This window comes from Rattus rattus, chromosome 3, assembly GCF_011064425.1.
Source record: "Rattus rattus isolate New Zealand chromosome 3, Rrattus_CSIRO_v1, whole genome shotgun sequence".
Classification (NCBI taxonomy): Eukaryota; Metazoa; Chordata; class Mammalia; order Rodentia; family Muridae; genus Rattus; species Rattus rattus.
Genome location: NC_046156.1, coordinates 110827039 through 110850042, shown reverse-complemented (window position 1 = coordinate 110850042; position 23004 = coordinate 110827039). Strand labels below are relative to the sequence as shown.

The following is a 23004-nucleotide window of genomic DNA, read 5'->3' as shown; positions in this document are numbered from 1 at the left end:
GATGGAGGAGTGGGAAAGTGTGGAGCTGGTTGTCCATTCACAAGTCTGAGATGTTGACATTCAGGACTGCTTTTATGAATTCTCCTCTTGTTTTTCCTTCCCATCTATTTCATTTTATTTCATTGTCAGTAACAAATATTTATCTCTTAATTACTCTCATTTTATTGTATATATATTTACATATAAATATTCTTAAACACTCATGTTCATTGAAATAATGTAGACTTGTACTATTTTAACAGTATAAATTTTGTTTTGAATAATTTTAACAATATGTGAAAGTTTTCATTTTTCATGTATTTTGGATAATCCCATTTTATTTTTATTTTATCTTTTTCATAGTAACATTATCAAACTAGGGTCTCAAACAGAGTAGGCAAATACTCTAAACTTTGATCCAAATTTCATTTGTGTGTGTGTGTGTGTGTGTGTGTGTGTGTGTGTGTGTCCAGGACATCTCTCTTTCTTTGTTTCCCTGACCCTACTTTCTCTCCCACAGTCTTCCTCCCAACCTTTTGCCTTGCTTCTTTGTAACAGTATATATGTCATCTTATCAAATACACACTGAGATATGTTTTCCTAGATTTTAGATAATCTCTTCACTGTATAATTTCTTTTGCTCTATAGAAGATTAATTTTATTGAAGTAGTCATGCTTGTTAATTTTTGCTTTCATTGCCTGAGATTCTGGTATTCAGTTACACACAAATGCTGTTGAGAATTGAAGCAACATGAAGATAATGAAAATTCACTGTGCTTACTGACAGTGTCTATGAGACTCCTGGAGTAAATATGCTGCCAACTGCCTTTATGTTACAAGTGTCAGCTTCCAGTAAGAAGGAGGGAACAGCTGAGATTGAAGATGTGTGTGAAAGAAACTTAGAAAATCCTGGAGAAATGGGATCCATTTCATTTAAACTAGAATAAGACAAAACAGGAAAAGAAATCGATCCACAGTATAATTGGTATTATAGCTATTCATATTGAGAACTAAAGAATTGGAAAACTGGAAAATGTATAAACACGCTTTGAGAAATGAAGATTATGACCAGTATAACACCATACTGTGAGCATTCTGCCTACTAGTTGGCATAAATATCCACGACTGGAACAGGAGAGATCACTAAACATGTCAGTCATGAATGTTCCTTAGTAATATTATAACACTTTTAAGTCTGAGTACTTGCCAGGAAAAGGTGAGTAGCCTCCTTTAACCAGGAAAGGGAAATGGTGAAATTCATAAGTAAAAGTTCATGAGAAACAGTCACTCTGAAAAGAAGATCACTTTACATTATGACTAACAGCTTTAAACTTTTGCATTTTGTTGGTTTCAAGGATTATTCAAAGAATATATAAAAAGTATATATTTACTCTTGGTTTTTCCTGCAAATTACTTTATATTTAAAAAGTAGATTGAATGTTACTCTGACAAATTTTTTAGGTAACCTGTATTCTAGCAACTGATGATAAATAATAATTTACCTAGTCCTAAATCCAAAGGAATTAGATGAAATAAAGGAGACTTTATGTGTAAATGAAACACATTTAGACAATTGTGTAGGCTTACATTTTTCAAAAGCTAGGTTAGGGTGGTTCTTAACCACTTCACCCTCCCTTTTAATCCACTGACCAGAAGTATTGAAAAAATAAAGGTTAGTAGGAAAAAAGTCTTTTGGACCTATTTAGAAGTAGTTCCTTGGAACAATTCCAGCAACCCAGTTCAATAGTAAGCACCAAACACAAATCAGTATCAGTGGCACAATCCAGCAGAAAAAAGCAAGGATCTGATGAGTTGCCATGAGTCAGCCAAAGTGTCCAGAATCAGTAAGAATAGTTGGAGAAGTTCTTTGGCTCATTTCTCTGTAAAAAACAAAGACCAGCAAAGATGAGTGGCATGTTACATAGTGTAGCAACACAAGAAGATCCTCTCATTGTTTGTGGGGTTTCATTTATATTCCTTCAAAACATCATACACCCTCACAAGTGTCTATTTTTAGCAAAACATCATATGCCCTCTCACAAGACAGCTTCCAGAAAAACATCAGTTGACACCATACATTAAATGTTTACATTTTCTAATTATTAATGAAATGATTTCGGTATATCAACTAATTCCTGATTTATTTTTTAAAAATATTGGAGAAAATATGCTTCCCAAATAATTTTCTGATTTCTTTTTAACACTAAAAATATAAACAGAGAGCTTATTCCTTTTTCAGGAATAATTATTGAATATCAGCATGCATTAATGTTTGCTTTGTATCACAGAGAGATCTGTGTGACAAAATCTTAAGAAGTGCTTTGTATTCATAAATTCCACTTCTCTGTGAGGTTACATTTACTGCACACATAATAATCTATTTAAGCCATGTATAACATCATATTTGATCCCGCTTTTTCTGGATATGTTTATACATTATGCTATCATACTAGGATGAAGTCCAAGTCCCTGGTCCTAGGAATTTATAGTTTAGTAGACATTCTTTAGAAATTTTACATCTGGTATTCACTTCATACATATCCTGAAAACTCACATATTACTTATGTGTATAAAGTTACAAATTTGTAAATTTTCTGAAATTTGCAAGCATTTGCATTTGGAAATGCCATTCAACTCTTCTTATATGGAAGGGTTTGAAAGGACAAAAGGGAAGGGAAAGTTATCCAACTGTGTTGTAATTAAAAAATAAAAAGTAATAATCATTAGCTGTAGAGGTTTACATTTATGTCATTTTAACATTGGTTTGGTGGTTAGGTGTTTATTTAGGCTTGTTGTAGTGGAAACTTTCCATTCTCTATTGTAATTATGGTGTAAAGAATAATTTTCCGCATTACCTGATGGAATCAAAAGCTTGATCATGTGGGTCATGATAGAATGGTTGTTTATAAGTGTTTTGGTGAAACTAAATGATATGCTGTTCATAATTCAGAAATTCCACCAAAGAGAACTGCTGATAACAATTTCATTTTCTGTACACATTTACTACTTTTTTTTTATCTTGTTCGTTTTCTGTGTTTGGAGTCTCGTTTGGTTCTGAAAAAAACTAACAAACACTTGTTTGTGTGACCGTTGGAACAATCAATTTAAATGCAATATTTTGAGATCCGAACATAAGAAAAAAACCACTTATATAACTTGAAAATTGAGTCAACACAAGAAATCACAAAATTATGACAAACAGGAATGAAAATTAATCTTGGTACGTTTTCAAAACTTCAAATGAGATTTCTTTGCATTTTACAAAAAAATCCACCCCAATTTCATATTAAGGCTCTTAGACATATCATGTACCTTCACATTTTCTTTTTATATCAAAAGTTGCACAAAACCAATCATGTTTGGGTCTATGGGATGATCTGGCCAAACTGCGTTCAGTCACCTATTCATTATGACAAAATTACAGATTCAGATTTATAATTTTCAAATACATATGAATAAACATGCTAATATATCTGTTATTACACTCTCTGTGTATATCCTCCTGCATGTATACTGTAAATAGTAAAATATAGGCTTTACAAATATTTATAATTTACTTTATCTTTAATAGCATTTTCAATATGAATTCAAACTTACTTCAGTTGCATTTAAATGTTATGCAACACATTCAAATAATGAAGTAAAATGAGCTATGAAAAATAGAAAATAAATTGACTTAGTAATTGACTACTATTACCACTGGGTTAAAAACAAAGCAATTGTGTTTGAATTAGCCAATCACAAGAAGATGTACTTAGTGTCCCCTGATTATACCATACTTAGAATTATAAAGATGAATGAACATGGACTTTTAATACATGTATGTATTTTGTTCAGATCACTCTTACTTCTATCCTTTCTCATCTCCTGCAATGCCTATTCTCCCTTCTTGTATGTTCCCTTCCTACATTCATGATATCCTAGTTGTGTGTGTGTGTGTGTGTGTGTGTGTGTGTGTGTGTGTGTGTGTGTGTGCGCATTTGAGTTTAATCAGGACTATATGTATGCCAGTGGGTTTAGAACTGCCTACTGGTATTTGATGGTGTCCATAAGAATCTTTGACTGTCTTGCTCTTCTCTGATCTCTTCTTTATTAAGATAGATATAAGATAGATAGAAAGATAGATAGATAGATAGATAGATAGATAGATAGATAGATAGATAGATAGATAACCATGTAGGGTTAAATGATTTCTACACCAGCAAAGAGTTGGAAACAAGCAGAAATTTGTATTAATAGGTTTATGAGGCATCACTTGCTCAGTGTTTTCCCTTAGTCTTCTTTGTCATCTTCTGATTGGTCAATAAAGAGCTGATTTAGCCTGTGACAGGGAAGAGGACACAGGAAGACTGAACTTACCATTGCAGCCAGGAGAACCAGACAGAGAGGAAGTAGAGGAGAATAACAAAGAAGGGAGAGAATAGGTAGCTTGGAGGCAGAAGACCCAGCAAGGGGATGAAGAGCATATCAAATGATTCACCATAATGACACACATGGAGCAGAGAAAGAGGGGGAGATTCAAGCTTCAAGTAAATAGAGACTGTGCATGAGGATTGCGGAGCCTTAGAGGGTTACAATAGATCAGAACCTGACCAGCTTAGGCTTGTAGCTTGTTAATAAAACATACCATGTCTTCGTTTCAGTTATGTGAGAGCTAGACAGCAAAAGAGAACATAGAAATGTCCTGTAGTTATTAAGAGCAAGAAGGAGAAGAAGAGCACTCCCCCATTTCTAACAGATACACAGAAAACATTCCATTTATATCTCCTGTCCAACTAAAGGAGATATAAAATCCAAGCTAAGCGTCTGAAAAAGCCTGGGGTGGGAAAGCACAAACAAGCACTTTGAAGAGTATGACACAGTTTTCTAGCCATGTGGGAGGCTTCCTGTCCCTGGGATATGTTCTCCTGGCTGGGCTGCTTTGTCTGGCCTCAGTTGGGGAGGTAGTGTCTAGCCTCTTAGAGAGTTGAAGTGCCAGTGTGTGTGTGTGTGTGTGTGTGTGTGTGTGTGTGTGTGTGTGTGTGTGTGAGAGAGAGAGAGAGAGAGAGAGAGAGAGAGAGAGAGAGAGAGAGAGAGAGAGATCTGTTGAGCATGACCATGGGCTCTCTAGCACACCTGCGCTGGCTGAAAAGTTGGGGATTACAGATATGTGAGAAGCCTTGAATCCCTAACACAGTCCTGCTAGCAGAACTAGTTCTGTACCCAGGCTGCTGCTATACAAGTAACATGTTGACATAGACATGGGGCAAGCATGGGTCCAGCAATGTCACAGAGCTGGAGCAAATAGGCAGAGCTCCCAAGTGCATGCCTGTGGGTGTGAGGCTCATCTCTTCACAGAAGGGCAAATAGAAACTCTAACTCAAAAAACTGCAAGGGTAGCCTGCTAGGACCGTTGAGAAGAGTAGAGTTAGAGGCCATAGACATGTGTTTACCTGACAGCCTGCAGGAAATGAGGAGAAGAAACATTTTCCTGGAGCCTCAGTATGGTTCTGAACTGGTAATGTATAAGTTTGAAAACAGTAAGAGATACAAATATTTAGTTTAAATTTAACAGAATAGAATCCTTACTGGGAGAGTTAATTAATATTAAAAGAAAATCCCTATAAGAAATAATTTAGAAACAAAATTAAATACAGAAAAGGATATTACATTTAGCAAACATTAAGAGAAAAATAAACAAATACACATTGTTTCAAAGAAAAATTCTCTGAAGAAATGAGAGAGAGAGAGGAGAGAGAGAGAGAGAGAGAGAGAGAGAGAGAGAGAGAGAGAGGCTTCAAAATGAAAGAAAATGGAGAAGAGTCCAGAATATGGAGAGAGAAAGAAAACACCTCCAGAGAAAGGAGAAGGAAAGAAAAATACAGTCTCCAGATACAGGAGAAAATTATAAATTCAAAAGAAAAATATTTTCCATGTTAAAAAAAATGGAAAACACTGTTTAGGAAGTACAGTCTGCACCCCATATGATTTTATTTCAGCATACCAGTTAATTATATGTTCAGTAATGATTACAATTTTATATATCTTTTTTTTAAAAAATCAGAATAAAACAGACTTAGATAAAGAGGGGACTGAAAAATGGAATTCTAGTTTATAAGACACAGAGCAGAGATTAGATGATTCTTTAAAATGAGAATAAAGATTCAACAAAGAATCCAATCTAGAACTTACAATAACAGCAAAAAGGTAGTTCCAGATGAAAAAAAAATCCATAATGGTGGGGTTGTACCAGGAAGGGTTCCTGAACTCCAAAAATCCAATCAGGAGTGGATCTGATGTAATTGCAAGAGAGTGTTTATTTACAAACTCAAGCTTGGGCTTGACTCACAGCCAAACCACAGGATTGTTATCGTGGAGAAAAAGCCCTGACCTCTCAGTGGGACAAGGTTTTATAGAAAATGGAAAGTGAGAGATAAGTGTTCCTATCCTGGCAAGCATCTATTTGGGGGCTTTGGTGGACTTTAACATAATTGGCTGGTTCCGTGAGTCAAATCATAAACTTAACTTCGGCTTTCTTCCTGATTGGTGGTTGTTAGGCAGGGGTGGGCTTGTAACCTGGAGGTACAGATTTGCTGGGAGAATAACCTGGAGACTGGTGTTAGATGCAAGTTTTATTGGAGATGCAGGTCTTGTTGAGGGATAGACTGGAAACTGGTGCTAGATATCGGCCTTCTAGTTTACTTGAGTTCAAAGTTGCGTCAGTCTCTCTAAGATGAAGTCTGAATCCAACAAAAGTTGATCTCTCATCCCCCTCCTTCTCTGGTAACTAGGAAGTCTTGTCACAGGACTTCCTGAAGCTCAGAGGCTTCGTTATGGATGGATTGGTAATGACGCTTTTATCACTATAAGTTGAATAGTTTCAAATCTTCTCTGTAGGAACTGAACTAATTTGTTTAGAATGTAGGGGCCAAAGATAAGGAACACAAGGAAAATGAGCAGAGGGGCCCAGCAGGGTACATATCAGGGTGGTTAACCAAAGGGAGCCATGATTCAATTCAAACCAGTCTTCTCTTCTTCTCTTCTTCTCTTCTTCTCTTCTTCTCTTCTTCTTCTTCTTTCTTCTTCTCTTCCTTCTCTTCTCCTTCCTTCCCTTCCCTTCCCTTCCCTTCCTTCCCTTCCTTCCTTCCTTCCTTCCCTTCCCTTCCTTCCTTTCCTTTCTTTTCTTATTTCTTTCTTTCTTTTTTTCTTGGCCAGCCTTTTTCTTTTGTTTTTTTTCTTTTTTTCTTATTAGATATGTTCTTTTATTTACATTTCAAATGTTATTACTTTTCCCGATTTCCTGTCCACAAGCCCCCTCTGCCTCCCCCTCCCCAACCACGAGTGTTCCCCACCATCCATCCCCCTTACCGACCCCACCTCCTTACATTTCCCTGCACTGGGGGTCCAACCTTGGTAGGAACAATGTCTTCCCCTTACACTGGTGCCCCAATAAGTCTATTCTCTGCTAAATATGCAGTTGGAGCCCTGGGTCAGTCCATGTATAGTCTTTTGGTAGTGGTTTAGTCCCTGGAAACTCTGGTTGGTTGGCAATGTTGTTCTTATAGGGTTGCGAGACCCTTGAAGGGGCCAGGCTTTTTCTAACTTTGGCCATTAACACTTTGGCCACTCTAGAGTGGTCAACATAAAAACAGCATTTTTATTTTATTCTTTTGAGGGCAGCACATAGTCTCCCTGTTGTATAAATAGGAGATCCAGCCCCCTCCAATTTTAGAGTACTACCTCTGCCAGAGAGTCCAGAGAGTCTTGAAGGAAAGAGATCCCCTTTTTAAATTTCTCTCTATCAGTCTCAATGGCCTCTCTTAAATTGTCCTAATGTTTGTTTTGTAACACCAAGGAACCCACTTAATGTGCTGGCCACACCCAATCCTATGAGAACCAGAGTCACAGCCGAAATTATTTCTAGCTTGACACTTGTGGGGACTAAACCAGAGGTTCTATCTAGGAACTCAAGGATTTGGGTGTCTGTGTGAAAGATGATCCTAGGTACCAACTGGATAAGTATATAGAATTCTTTGACCTGATGTAGTATAGCATTGTGGACACATGAGATAAGCCCTGAATTGCATACACAAGTTGTACTCGTGTGTGGTAATAAATCTGGATTTATCTTGTAGGTCAGGTTACAAAGATGGCTATAGGCCCCAAGGACTATCTATATACATGTGTTTTGACCTTTTATGGCTTGTAAGGTCAACCTAGCCTCAGTTTGTAACCATCTGTACTCATTGAGTTTCTTAGTTTTAGTTTAAAGTTTCTGATTAGGGCTATGTCTTCAAAGTAGGGTGGTCTTATCTGATAACACAGCCAGCATGAGTCAATTAGCTCAGGTCCAGAGCCATTGGTGACCTGAAATAACTAGACCATCATATTTTAGAAGGGATCAGGGCTCTGATTATTCAGACTTTGTGCTGTCATTATGATTTGGGTTAGGGCCTTATTAGGGGAAGATGGATATGGGTCTGTGGGGCTCTGGTACCGGGGCTTTCCCACAGAGATCTCTGACCTGGCTAGGTGCCTGGGTTCAGGTGAGGGGAAGAGAATTCGGGCAAGGAGGGGGGAACAGCTCTCTCACCCTGCTGCTGTATTTTCTCCTTCCTGCTACTACTGATTTGGTTGCCTGGGTTGGGCTGAGCCAGCAGGAGACTATCAGACAAAGGGAATGGAAAAAAGTCTCAATCACATGGGCACTGGAGAAAATTTCCTGAACAAAACACCAGTGGCTTATGCTCTAAGATCAAGAATGGACAAGTGGGATCTCATAAAACTGCAAAGCTTCTGTAAGGCAAAGGACACTGTGGTTAGGACAAAACGGCAACCAACAGATTGGGAAAAGATCTTTACCAATCCTACAACTGATAGAGGGCTTATATCCAAAATATACAAAGAACTCAAGAAGTTAAAGTGCAGGGAGACAAATAACCCTATTAAAAATGGGGTTCAGAGCTAAAGAAAGAATTCACAGCTGAGGAATGCCAAATGGCTGAGAAACACCTAAAGAAATGTTCAATATCTTTAGTCATAAGGGAAATGCAAATCAAAACAACCCTGAGATTTCACCTCACACCAGTGAGAATGGCTAAGATCAAAAACTCAGGTGACAGCAAATGCTGGCGAGGATGCGGAGAAAGAGGAACACTCCTCCATTGTTGGTAGGATTGCAGAGTGGTACAACCATTCTGGAAATCAGTCTGGAGGTTCCTCAGAAAACTGGACATTGAACTAATTGAGGACCCAGCTATACCTCTCTTGGACATATACCCAAAAGATGCCCCAACATATAACAAAGACACATGGTCCACTATGTTCATAGCAGCCTTATTTATAATAGCAAGAAGCTGGAAAGAACCCAGAGGAATGGATACAGAAAAGGCGGTACATCTACACAATGGAATATTACCTAGCTATCAAAAACAATGACTGGAAACTGGAAAATGGATGGAACTGGAAAATATCATCCTGAGTGAGGTAACCCAATCACAGAAAAACACACATGGTATGCACTCATTGATAAGTGGATATTAGCCCACATGTCTGAATTACAGTAGATGCACAGAACACATGAAACTCAAGAAGGATGACTAAAATGCGAATGCTTCACTCCTTCTTTAAAAGGGGAACAAGAATACCCTTGGGAGGGAATAGGGAGGCAAAGTTTAGAACAGAGGCTGAAGGAACACCCATTCATTGCCTGCCCCACTTGTGGCCCATACATATACAGCCACCAAACTAGATAGGATGGGTGAAGCCAAGAAGTGCAGGCTGACAGGAACCTCATGTAGATCTCTCCTGAGAGACACAGCCAGAATATAGCAAATACATAGGAGAATGCCATCATTAAACCACTGAACGGGACCCCCATTGAAGGAATCTTAGAAGGACTGAAAGAGCTTGAAGGGGCTTGAGATCCCATATGAACAACAATGCCAACCAACCAGAACTTCCAGGGACTGAACATGATTCTTAAATACAGTTTTTTGGATGGGTCAGTGTCTGACAGCAGGTACTTCCTATTGGTTTGGCATGAGAGCTTGGGAAGACCTCATCTACATATTTAGAGGTGTGGTCTTCTTCTATGATTGATCTGTCTTGGGCTTATATGACCTGTGGTCACATCCTCACATGTGGAGGAGTGACTTGGGGCATTACCCTATTTGACTGGTTTGTCTCAAACCCCTTTACAGGGGTGTGTGTGGGGCTTCAGCTAGTGAGGCCTTAATCTCCTGGGAGACTGGGAATGTGCCTGCCATCCCTTTTAGGGTCTCCAGGGATTTTATCTATGTAGACCAGGAATCAGGGTACCTTTCACAGCCTGCTACCCCACATGGGCCCTGGGCTAGGTTTGGAATCTAGGCCCACAGAGGTGGTATAGTTAAGTGTTTAGCCAGCAGGAGGTTGGGACCAAGAGAAATTGAGGGTGTCTAAACATAGATCAGATGGTGGACAGGACCCTAGAATCTTTACCAGTACCAGTAACATAAATTCTCATTCTCCAAGTATTGCTGGTAGTCCAGTAGTCCATTCAGCTATCCTGCCATCTTCTGTGAATCTAATAATAGGAGGGTTGTATTTCTCCCCACAGCCTCAGGTAGTGAGCTTAGTCATGGGGATGAGGTCCCATCACACCAAACATGTGTTGCAGGGTACTCTTGCAACACTGCCTTAATGAGGGGATGGGTTCCACATTTTATCCAGCAGATCACAGGGGCCAATTTAGAGATCCAGGAACCAGGTCCTGGAAGCATAGTTTGGGAAGTGGAGTTGGCAGTCTTCCACTGTGACCTTATTGATGAAGGCCCAGGTTAGATTAAGGGGCAAGTAGGTGTTGGGTTCTGTAGTAGATGTATAATATTATCTCTGAGGCTCATCAGGATCATTGTAGCATGAGCTTAAGAGGAATGGAAGGGTGCTTAATAGTCTTGTACTTCTTTTGTCTCCCTTGATCCCTTTCTTCCTCAACTGCAAATGAGTCTACAGTTCTAGTATGGTGAATCTACTCTGCAATTTCCTCAACCCTCAGGGTGGTAGGCGTGGTCAGAAGAATGGCATAGGGGCCCTTCTACAGAGGCTTTCATGGTCCCTGGTGATGTCTCTTGAATAGGGTTTAATCTCTGGACTGGAATTGGTGGGACTCCAGGTGAACCCTTTTTCATAGAGAGCATAAAGTTGAGGCCAAATATGTTTGTATACCCATTGGAAACCCTCAAGATCATTCAATAACTGGTGATTGTCTACTTCTACATTATTGTTTGCCTGTACGTTGAAGATAAGAGGGGATTAAGATGAACCAAACATAATCTCAAAAGGGGTGAGCTCCATCTGTTATGGGGAATTTTATACTCTATAAAGGGCAACGGGAAGAATAGTCACTCAGCCATTGTCATTCTTTAAGATCAATATAGTTAAGGTCTCTTTTAGAGTTCTAGTTATCCACTCTACATGTACTAAACTCTAGGGTCTGTCAGTACAATGAAGTTTCTAATCAATCCACAGAATATTAGCTAATTCCTGATTTACCTGGCACACAAATGCAGGTTCATTGCCTGACACTATAAACCTAGGAAAAACTACATTTTGGAGAATTTTTTTCTAGAAGTTTCTTTGCTGCTATCTGAACAGTCACATGGGTAGTTGTGAAAGCCTTAGTCCATCCTTAAAAGGTCTCTATTAACACCAGTAAATAACTATATCCCAATTTTCCTTGTTTTACTTCTGTAAAGTCCTTTTCCCAGTACACCCCTGGCTTGTTGTCCCAGTATCAAGTAACAGGACTCTTTTCACTGGCAACCTCATCGGTCAATTGATAGGCCTTACAGTTCTAAACAATTTCAGTTATATTTGAATTAGCATCTATAATTTTGATGTGAGACTGGCAGACTAGGTCCTGCATTCTTTGGGCACTCATGTGTGAAAAATAATGGATCATCTTCAATATATGTACACCCATTTTCTCTCATACAATGTGTCTGTAGTCTTCTGCCTTCTACTATTCATTATGACCCTAAGACATTGAGCAGGTTTCTGGCCCAGATCACATCTGTAGTATAACTAGGTTGGTCAGGAAGTGTGGGTTCTTTGGAGTCTAGGACAAACGAAGTCACAATGGACCCAATTTCTAGGACTCCCCGCCGAGATGTTTCATTTGCCTTGCTGTTGCCCTCTGAAACTGGGTCTTTTCTTTTCTGTTATTCTAAGCAGTAGATGATGGCCAGCTTTGTAGGCCCCCACAGAGCCCTCAATAGGGAAAAGATTTTTTCTTTATTTTTGATAGTCTTTCCTTCTGCTGTCAGAAGACCTCTCCCTATAAATAGTCCCAAGGTCATGAGCAATGGAAAAGGTTGTCTGAGTAAATATTAAATTTCTTGAATCAACTCTGGGCTGATGTTCCTGCTAGGAGTGACTCTGCCCACATGATCTGATTGTTAAGACCACCACTGCACTAGCATACCTCTGTCTGCTCTGAATGAGGCTGTTGACAATGGTGAAGCATGTTTCCTCTGCCTCCATCTAGGGGGAATCCTGAATATCTAGTCTGGTTCCATGGATGTGGGCCAAAATATTGGAGCTGTCATGGAGAGGCCCACAGAGGTCTAGATCAGGCAGCAATGTATCTGGGCTTAGGACAGTTGGGGCCTGAAAGTTTATCCTCAGGGATGTAAGAGTCATTGATAATGAGTCATTCTTACATTGGTGATGGTCAGTCTTTGACCCAATGACAGTTCATTAGGATCTTTGACCAGGAAGGCTGTACTATGATGATGTGCACACAGTTGCCTCTTGTACATGGGTCTAATTTTTTTTTGACAGGTAGGCCACTAGCCAGCAGCAGGGCTCAGAGTTTGAGTCTATAATACTTCTTTCACTATCTCAACTCTCTTGTTCATGAAGAGACAGAAGGGCTTAGTCACTTCTGACAGTCACAAATCTGATGTAGAAATTTCTTTCCGGTCTTGAAGAGCTACTTTTGACCTTCTCTTAATATGTATCCCCTGGATCAAGGGAGGTCACCTGTAGTTAGCAGAGTAGGGTTCTTAGCAGAGGCTTGATTGTCTAAATTTTTCAAGGTCTGCAGTTTCTGGGTCTCTTTTGGACATTTTCGTTTGATTTTTGCTGCTACTAGGAGGTCATTTATAAACTCTTAAAGGGACTTTATCTTCAAGTTTTAGCAAGACAGAATGTTGAGCTCTATTGTCAATAAGGAAGCTTGAGGGTTTCCCCTCTCCTTTTAGGATTACTCTGGGCCTGGGCATGGAATCTGAAACCTATCTCCCCTAGTTTTTCTTAATCTTTTAATGTCAGGGTTTGGATGGGCTTCTACTTCTTGGGGCATTCCCTAGCCCATTGGCCCTCTACCTAACAATAAGCATATTGGTTCTTTTGTAAGTGAGGAGCATTTCCTATCTGTAAGGGCCCCATTACCTCTTTTTTTTCAGAAGCCATCTGGTTTTCCTAACTTCGTTCTCGGCCTAATGTCATACACTTTGCCGAGATTAGTAAGCCATCTTGTAGCTGCCTATACACCTGCCATCAGTTTCTGACAGTAAACCAAGTGCCTCCTCCTACCCCTACCTTCAATGTTGTTAAAGTCCCAGACTGGATGAGTTAGGGGAAAGCAAACATCATTAGCTTCTTGGTTATTGGTAGAATCCCTTGTGATGCCAGGCACCAGCCTCCTGGCTTCTGTCTGGATTCTCTCACTCTCTTCTTTGGTAAAGAGAACCTGAAAATATTGTTGATAATCATCCCATAAATGGACTGAACAAAAAAAAATGTTATGACTAGCTTCCTTAAGATTTTCCAGTATCTCAACTTTTTTACACAAACCCCTCCAAAAACATTGTCTTCAAACAGCAGGAAGCAATTTTAGAGGATAACACTCCATTCCCAAAGTAAGGATCTAAGACTATACTTTCAGGGATCATTTCTATAGTTCATTACTAGAGAAGTTTCTCTGACTGTGTAGAGCACCCAAAGTAAGGATCTATGATTCACAGAAGAATGATACCCTGGTCTCAAATAGTATGCAAAAGCAAAGAGTGTTTTATTCTGCAGAAATTCAGTTTGCTGGGGTTTCCTATTACTAAGATGGAGACACCCCTGTGAGCTCCAAAGCCAGATTTAAAGAACATTTGGAGAATTCTGGTGATATCTCTCTTAATCATTGGCTCTATCTTTATGGACATTCCAGAACCTTTGCTTGGGCATTGGGGGGCTGGATATTGTCGCTGCGGAAATCTTAAAACTTCTGCTGATCCATTGTCCTTGCCTCAGGCCAGGTGACAGGGTCTTGAACTTGCCTGGAGGACATACCTAGTTCTTGTAAACAGAGATTTAGTTCTAGTCTCCTGAACTGCCAATTTGAAGCTTCTTATGTAGCTAGCCTAACCTGTCTCACAAATAGATCAGGGCTGAGTGATTTATGCTCATTAGGTAGGTGGTGAATGTTTGCTGTAGTTTAAAACAGGTGGCTTAGAACTTGTTAATGATCTTGGTCAGGTGTTACCCTAGCCCTCAGCATCCTGGATGGTTCTAGGTGGTAAGAAGGCACAGAATCAACCAATCCTACTCCAGGAGCCAGATCAGAAGTGGATATAGACTTTTTCATTGTTTTAATGGTGAATGATACCCTCTGCCCATGTTCCCTTGGTCCTGCTCATTCCATACAGCTGGCAATAGCCAATTGGTTGCCCTGGTCACACACTCTGCCTTTGTTAGCCCTCAGGTGGTCAGGGAGGTTCCAGGGTTAGTAAATGAGGAAGGGCCTGCTGTGCATTTGTGGTTCCCTGGGGACTGATAGTCAGCACATGCTGACTCACTTCTCCTGCAGTCAGGGAGGAAGCAAAGTAACAGACGTTAGAGTCAGAGATTTCTTTCTCTCTTTGTTTTTCTTTCTTTCTCTATCCTACTTTCTCTCCTATCTTACATTAGAGTGGAAGGGATGAAATGATAAAAGAGGGTATAGGAATAATAGAGTAAAGGAATAAATATAGACCAAAGAACATTAACAACCTAAAAATTTTGCATTTGGTAGAGACTTTGTATGTTAATACAGAATAAGGTTATATTTTATTAAAACATACTATGTATATGTTTCAACTCCTGTTTAAAGTATTACACCTATGTACTTCTCTAAAATGCAATATGAAGTTCTAGTTTTTGAAAGCTGCTTTATAAACTATTTAGGATAAATAAAAATGCAAGTTAGCAGTCAATCAATCAAACTTACTGGTCATGTTAGATATTAGTTTAGTTAATTATAGAAAATAGCTTCATTTCACTTCCTATAGATGTTTTCAAAGTTACACAGTTAGTAGTAGATAGATACAAACAAGCAATTTAGATGTATTATAGATAGATAGATGTTCTTCAAAGATCTACAGAATATGTCATTTGAAGATTTTTTAATAACATAAGCCTTTTCCTGAAAACATGTCAGCTACTGGCAGCATCCCTATTCTGCTTCAAAGAAGATGATGAACATCCCAGTACCTCCCTGTAAAATTTGCTTCAAATGTTGAAAGCTTGTAACTGGGCAAATATCTGCCCTTGTTTTACTTGCAAACAGAATCCTGTGCAAACTGGTCAAATAGAACACAGGGTACTCGACTATCAAGATTTGCAAGAACTAGGTAGGCAAGTCCTTCATAATTCTCACTTCACAGAAAAGTCTGTCATACACTGAGCTAAAAGGTTTCTAGATGGATGCTCCAACATTGCACAGCAATTTTGGGTGACAATCCAGGAAGCTTACATCTCTGTCATTTCTATAGTTTCGAAGCTGCTTGCTCTGAACTTCCTGCATACTCAGCTAATTTTCATTGCTTCCCAGGTCTCTGAAGAAGTTGACATCTAGATAGTCATAGTTTCAATTTGAGCTTAAGTAGATTAGGATCTGAAAAAATGTTTTTAGAACTAAGAAGATATTTTTAGGTTTATATATTCAAGTTATAATAGAAAATGATTTAGGTACAGAACTTTAAAGTCATGAAAATAGGATAGACAGTAGTGGCAAAATACAAATGGACTAGACATTATGAATGTAATTTTTCTTGATACGTTTATGTGTATATATATATAGTTTATTGTTGTTTTATAAACATATATATATATATATATATATTTGAGTTTATTGTTGATAGAGAGTTATTTGTTGGGCTAAAAGGGGGTGACTTGAAGTTCCAATCAGCATTCTGTGTGTGGTCTTCATAAGTAAAAACAGCATGTGAGAATATTTTCTTTGGCCCTTGAAGAGCATCTTGATAGAAAATAAGCAGAGTCATCTGTCAAAGATTGACTTCAGTGGTCTCCAAGGAAACCTGCGATATATTTTCATATGTTACTCTCTAAATAAGAAAAAAATGTAAAGGCCCTGGGTTGGTCCCCAGCTCGAAAAAAAAAAAAAAAAAAAAAAAAGAAAAAAAGTATACATATCATTTTGTGTTCTTTGTCTCTTGTTTTTATCTTTATTTTCTGAGTCTAGTATTCATATTGTCTGTCTATTCTCAAATGTCATGCTAAATGAACATATACTTCAAATTACACAAAATTAATTTTTCAATTAGATATTTGAAGCACAATATTAAAGTTATTAAGCATTTCAAATTATATATTTGAAATTATAATATCCTAAGAGAAACAGAAGAAGAAGTTAGGATTACTACTAGCATGACTTTCAAAATACCAAAAAATTTTATGTAGCTAAGCATGGTGTAATAGGCCTTTAATTCCAGGATCAGAACACAGAAGCTGATAGATCTCTTTGAGTTTGAAGCCAGCCAAGTCTACATAGAATTCAGAGTGCCAGAACTACATAGAAATACCCTGACAAGAAACGAGACAAATATGCAAAACAATGAAAAAAATCAGAAAACAAATTCTGAAAAGACCTTTAAGAATTTTTAACGTACATGGAAAATGTTTCCCAAAGTAGACTTTATTCAGCACTAACATGACTCTCAGGACTTCTTCTGTTTCTATCTAAATAATTGTACCTTGGCCTTTTTGTACAAAGAAGAAATATAGTTTCAGATTGAAGCAAATGTTTTCATTCTCACAAGCTACATTTAAAGCCTATTCAAGATTCCTATCTTATATAGTATTTAAGAATACGTTTTAATTTTTTCCATCTTTATTAAATTGGGTATTTCTTATTTACATTTCAAATGTTATTCCCTTTCCTGGTTTCCAGGCCAACATCCCCCTAACCCATCCCCCTCCCTTTCTATAAGGGTATTCCCCTCCGCATCCTCCCCCCATTACCGCCCTCCCCCAAGAATCCCATTCATCCCTTTGGCAGGACCAAAGACTTCCCCTTCCACTGGTGCTCTTACTAGGCTGTTCAATGCTACCTATGAAGTTGGAGCCCAGGGTCAGTCCATGCATAGTCTTTGAGTAGTGGTTTAGTCTCTGGAAGCCCTGGTTGGTTGGCATTGTTGTTCATATGGGGTCTCAAGCCCCTTCAGCTCTTTCAGTCCTTTCTCCGAATCCTTCAACGGGGGTCCCATTCTCAGTTCAGTGGTTTGCTGTCAGCCTGCATTTCTTTGTTTCTTCCATCTTATCTAGTTTGGTGGCTGTATATGTATGGACTACATGTGGGGCAGGCTCTGAATGGGTGTTCCTTCTGCCTCTGTTCTAAACTTTGCCTCCCTATTCCCCTCCTAAGGGTATTCTTATTCCCCTTTCAAAGAAGGAGTGAAGCATCCGCATTTTGGTCATCCTTCTTGAGTTTCATGTGTTCTGTGCATCTAGGGTAATACGAGCATTTTAATTTAAAGAAGCACGGCAATGCCCTCCCCTTCTTGTGTAGTAATAACAAAAGGCACGAATCCCATGGAGAACTTCCTGCTTGTATTCTACCCAGTAGTGGGACTCTGCCATCATTTAATTCTTTGTCAATAGAATAGACAAAACATCATCACACATCACTATCTCCATGACTATTTTTCACATTGTCTAGGTCCCAACTCTGTGCTAGTTGGGAATGTGTTGTTAGACCAGCTCTAGCGTAAGGGCAGTCTAATTTGTAAAAACTGCTAATTCAAAAGAAAATTTTCTTGTGTGAATTTAAAAAGAAAAGGTAAGTACATGATTTTCTGAGTCATTCAAGGAATGGATGAGTTCTCTATAACAACCATATAAAACTTATGTAGCTCAGAGAATTTTCTGTTGAATGTCCACCAGTGATAGCTGGTTGAAGTTTCAAATTCTGATGTTCAGTGATAATAACACACTCTTATTCTCTCTATTACATGCAGTACTTCCCTGTCCCTGTAGAAAACAGCAAAGAGCCAATAAGCAAAAGTAAAGCACTACTATTTTTTTTAACAGAGAAGAAATTACTTGGGGGATGGTACTTAAGGTGAGACCTTAAGAATTAGGTTGGCCATGAGTCCTAGGATTATGTTCAGTAGGACTTTCTTTATGAGTCATAGTCAAAATTTAAAGTCATCAATAAATCTATCATTTAAACTTCCATTTCTGTTTGAGTTTTAGATCTCTCTGTATTGGAGTTTAAAATAACGTGTATTAAACTTTCCCATTTTCTACTATTTCTCTTTCCACATTTTCTGTCTTATTCACTTGTAGTTTTTGCACTGAGAGTGAAGACTGTTTACTCTTGAGTCTGGGCTGTTCTTGTCAGAAGAATGCTAAGAGTATGGGATAGCAAGTCCAAATTTAAGCCTCAGGAGACTGAGTGCTCCCCTCTTTCATTAAAAATCCAACTTGGGCCTAAAGAACAGATGCAGACTTTTCAGAGGGAGATAAGGAATAAGCTGAGAAAAACCACTTCATAGAATCCAAAGCCAGTATATATAACCTTATCATGTGACCCAATAGGTGATATTGATAACACTTCTAGATGAACACAGCAATTCTGTCACTTTGTATATATTGAGCTCACGAAAATACTGCCCTTAATATATGTTTACAAAAATCTGACTGTATAAAGTGACTCATTTACCATACATAAAGTTTGCACTCAATATCTAGTATTGCAACAAGACAAATGAAACAAACAGAAATCCCAGCATTCAACTTCTAGATATTTCTAAACACATTGTATTGCACATAATTTGATTGTTAAAATGAATGTAAGTAAATATGAAACAAAGAGAACTGTTAAGCTCACAGTGTGCAGTGTAACAGGATTTTTAAGAAAAACACAGTTTGGGTATAATAAGACTTTTATATGACTTATATTACTTCTCTCTTTTTCTCTCTCCATCCCTCCCTCCCTCTCTTCTTACCTTCTTTCTTTCTTCCTTTCTCTTTTTCTTTCTTTCCTTCTTTCTTTCTTATTTATGTGTGTGTGTGTGTGTGTGTGTGTGTGTGTGTGTGTGTGTGTCTGTGTGTGTGTGTGTCTGTGTGTGTGTGTGGTTGTTCAGGTCATGTTTTCTACTTGTATATGAGATGATCAGAGAAGAATTTACAGAAGCCAGCTATCACCTTCCATAATGTAAGATCCAAGGCTCAATCTTAGAATCTTAGGCTGGGTGACAAAGAAATTTGTCCTCTGATTCATCTTGCAGGGCCATAGTAAACCTTTTATACTCACAAAAGAAAATGCAAAAACTGTTGAACTTGACTGTGGATAATCACACTGTGAGTTTTTCTCAGCATGGTAATCTGCATAGGTATCAGCCTGAAATCAGAGTAAAACTCCAACATAAGCAAATCCTAGAATGCTAAGAGGTCCCTCCATAATGAACTTGAATTTGTATGTCCTGGCTTCATCTTTACTGAACATATTTTCTGAGTAAGTAAATTAGAATAAGCATACTAGTTCACTGATATTACAGATTGGGGAGGCAGAATTTAATGAAGGTCAATTGTTAACAAATACACAGTTTTTAGGTGAGCAGTAACAAAAAAAAAATTCAAGAGTAGTGTTACCTCTCCTGCCATTCCTAATATGAGTAATATGTTGAACATGTTAATCTTCATAGAATATAATATATAATGTGTGATAATAAATTGCGAGGCACTGCATCTAAAAGATAAGTTAATTTTATAGTTGCTCAGTTGCTCATCTTTTTCACTCATTAAAGTTCATTGTAACCTTTTCCAAAATTTTATGTTTATATGAAATACTATTACAGAGTAAATATTCTTTTCCTAAAGTCAAAATGAAAGAATGGTTGCTATTTTATAGAGAAGATTAATAATTTTATACATATTTCTGTTTTCTTTTCCACACTACTCTTCAATTTTAAAACCACATTAGGTGGCTCAGGAGATGGGTAGGCCATCAAAGTGTTTACTGTGTAAGCGCGGTAATGTGACTTCAATCCCAACTACTTATTTAAAAGTTAGGCAGCACTGGGGAGCCAGAGAGTATTCGTAGACACTGATGGTCTAAGCATCCAACTGTATCTGGGAGATCCAGGTTCAGTGAGAAACTGTCTCAAAATAAGGTGTAACATCTGGAGAACTGGCAAATGGTTAAGAACACATGGTTCTCTTCCAGAAGACATAGGTTTCATCCCCATCACCCACACTGTGGGTCACACCATCTCTAGTTCCAGTTCCTGAGAAACCAAAGTTCTCTTCTGGCCTCTACAGGAACTATGAAGAATACACGCAGACAAAAACATCATCACACAGAAGATAAAATTAAACACTAAAATGTAGAGTAATTGAGGAATATACCTATTCCCATCCCCTCCATTTTCATGTGCCCTCATATTTCTACATATATGCATGAATGTGCGCGCACACACACACACACACACACACACACACACACACACACACACACACAAACACACCTTGCCAAATCTCAAGACAGAAAATAGAATTAGAATTGGAATCTTAGAAACTAATGGAGTAAAGTAGCAGTCACCAGAGAAGCAAGAAACAAAGACAAGCAGAAGGAAGAATGAGGAGGCAGTTGGAGGTACCACTGACAATCCCTAAGTCTGTTCATGTCGCATGTTATACTAAATGTGGAAAAGTCCTACTACAACAACAGAAGAATATATAAAGTCATAAAATGTTTTATGATTTGTAAGCATTTTGGAATTATCTGTTATATTCTAATATAATAAAATATCTTTTTAGGCTGCAATTCTGATAGACGTGAAGAGGCACAAAAAAAGCTTGAGTGTCTCCTGACTGAGGCAGAAAGCACGGCTTCTCTTTTCACGCAGAGCAGCACTTATGATGGCTCGTGACCTTCCCAGCAGTTCAACAAAAACAGTCACAGAATTCAGTGCATTTTAAAGCAATTTCAACAAATGAATTTTCAAAGAAAGTTATATTATTAGTTATAATATGTTAAACAATCTTAATGGATTCTTTGAGTCAGCCATACTCGTTTGCTGGTGTGTGGATTCTACACACACCAGCAAAGCATTGATGGTTTGGAGGGCAAAAAAATCATACTAATTAGTGTTGTTCTGGAAGTGAAATAGCCCTCATAAGGTTTCCATAACCTTTAATGATAAGTGCTGGGTCAGTCTATGAAAACAGTTCACAGGCATTGCATGGAGTGTGGTGTCTATGTCTGTAGTGTACACAAGGGAACATAGAGCAGGTGTCTTGGTCAATGAATCTAATTGTTAAAGGATCATTGCCACACAGTCTTAAAAACAGAAAGACCTGATTATTAATTTTATATTAAAGAACTAGATGAAATAATTGTCAAATACAGAAATAAATTAACCCAGAAAAACATTTTAAATGATAAAATCAACACAATTTGTTAAAAAGGGGGCAGAAAGTCCTAGCACAAAGGTTTTAAATTTCAATCATTATAATTTGTACTTGGTATGAATCATTTTCTAAAATTAATTCATTAATTATAACAGTTAAGCATAATTATTCTACCTGTTCAAGACTTTTATTATTACTTTTAACACCAAGATAAATCCAGCACTGGATAATTAGCATGACAATAATTCAGCACACATTTTCTACTCTTTTAGAAATACAATATGTTCTCCAAAGTGCCTGTTTTACCTTAATCAGTCATTCACGAACTTTCCTCTCTAAGTAGTGAGACCTTGAGAAGCATTTTGAACAAATACTCATTTTTTTTCCTAAGAGGTTCTTCTCTTAATTACTCTTGTTTTTTTTTTTTTAATAAATGTGTTAGATAAATTAGGGAAACACAGAAAAAACCTTATAAGCCCCAAACAATACATTTGCTAAAGAATAAACCCCAAATCCAATATAACAAAATTCTCTTATTTGTGGGTCTTTGATTTTGTATAGACATATAAAATGGTGTATGTATGTATGTATGTATGTATGTATGTATGTATGTATGTATACCTGTGTGATACATGCATGCATGCATGACACAAAAGTAAACACAGAACTGTACAGGAGGACCAAATGAGCCAATGGAAAGTAGACAGACAAGAATTGAGACTTTTGTCAGAGTACAAGGAGTATACTCAGGATGTATTATCTATTGTCATAAAAATTGCGCAATTTAATACCATTTTTATACTTTTAAATCAAATATTTTTGTTGTGGAAAAGGCAGGTTATATAAATTCCTAAGGATGAAGTTGACAGTAGAGACCATTACAGACATTTGAGTTCTCATGTAAATAAGACACTAATAGTTGGTACTGTTCAGGATACACTGTTAACACATTCAGCAATTTACTGAATAGAAATTCAGGAGGTACAGCAAGGTTAAAATTTCTTCTTTTCTGAGAACTATTCAGTCACACCTGTGCATTCCAATTTCAGACAAAAAAAATGAGATTACAATGTCAAACATCCATACATCACACTGGAAGGTTTGGTAGCACTGGGGTGATGGTTCCATAGGAAAATGCTTGCCATGGATATGATCTGAGTTCTATTTCTAATACCCAAGGAAAAACCCCGGTGTGCTGGTGTGCATTTGTAACGTCAGTGATGTAGGACATATGCCAGAGGGTCCCTTGTGCTTCCAGCCAAGATCAGGCCAGCCTAGATGTAGGTTTCAGTGAGACTCTGAGAATTTCTTCACAGATAAGGACTGAAATTGAGAATGAAGCCAGCGTCTAAGTTCTGGCTTTCTTGGGTAATC

The 23004-nt window shown here is 38.0% G+C and overlaps 1 pseudogene; it reads left to right on the top strand.

Moving 5' to 3' along the window:
• Nucleotides 1–13875: 13875 nt before the first annotated feature.
• Nucleotides 13876–13997, top strand: LOC116897653 (annotated as a pseudogene).
• The last annotated feature ends 9007 nt before the right edge of the window (nucleotides 13998–23004 follow it).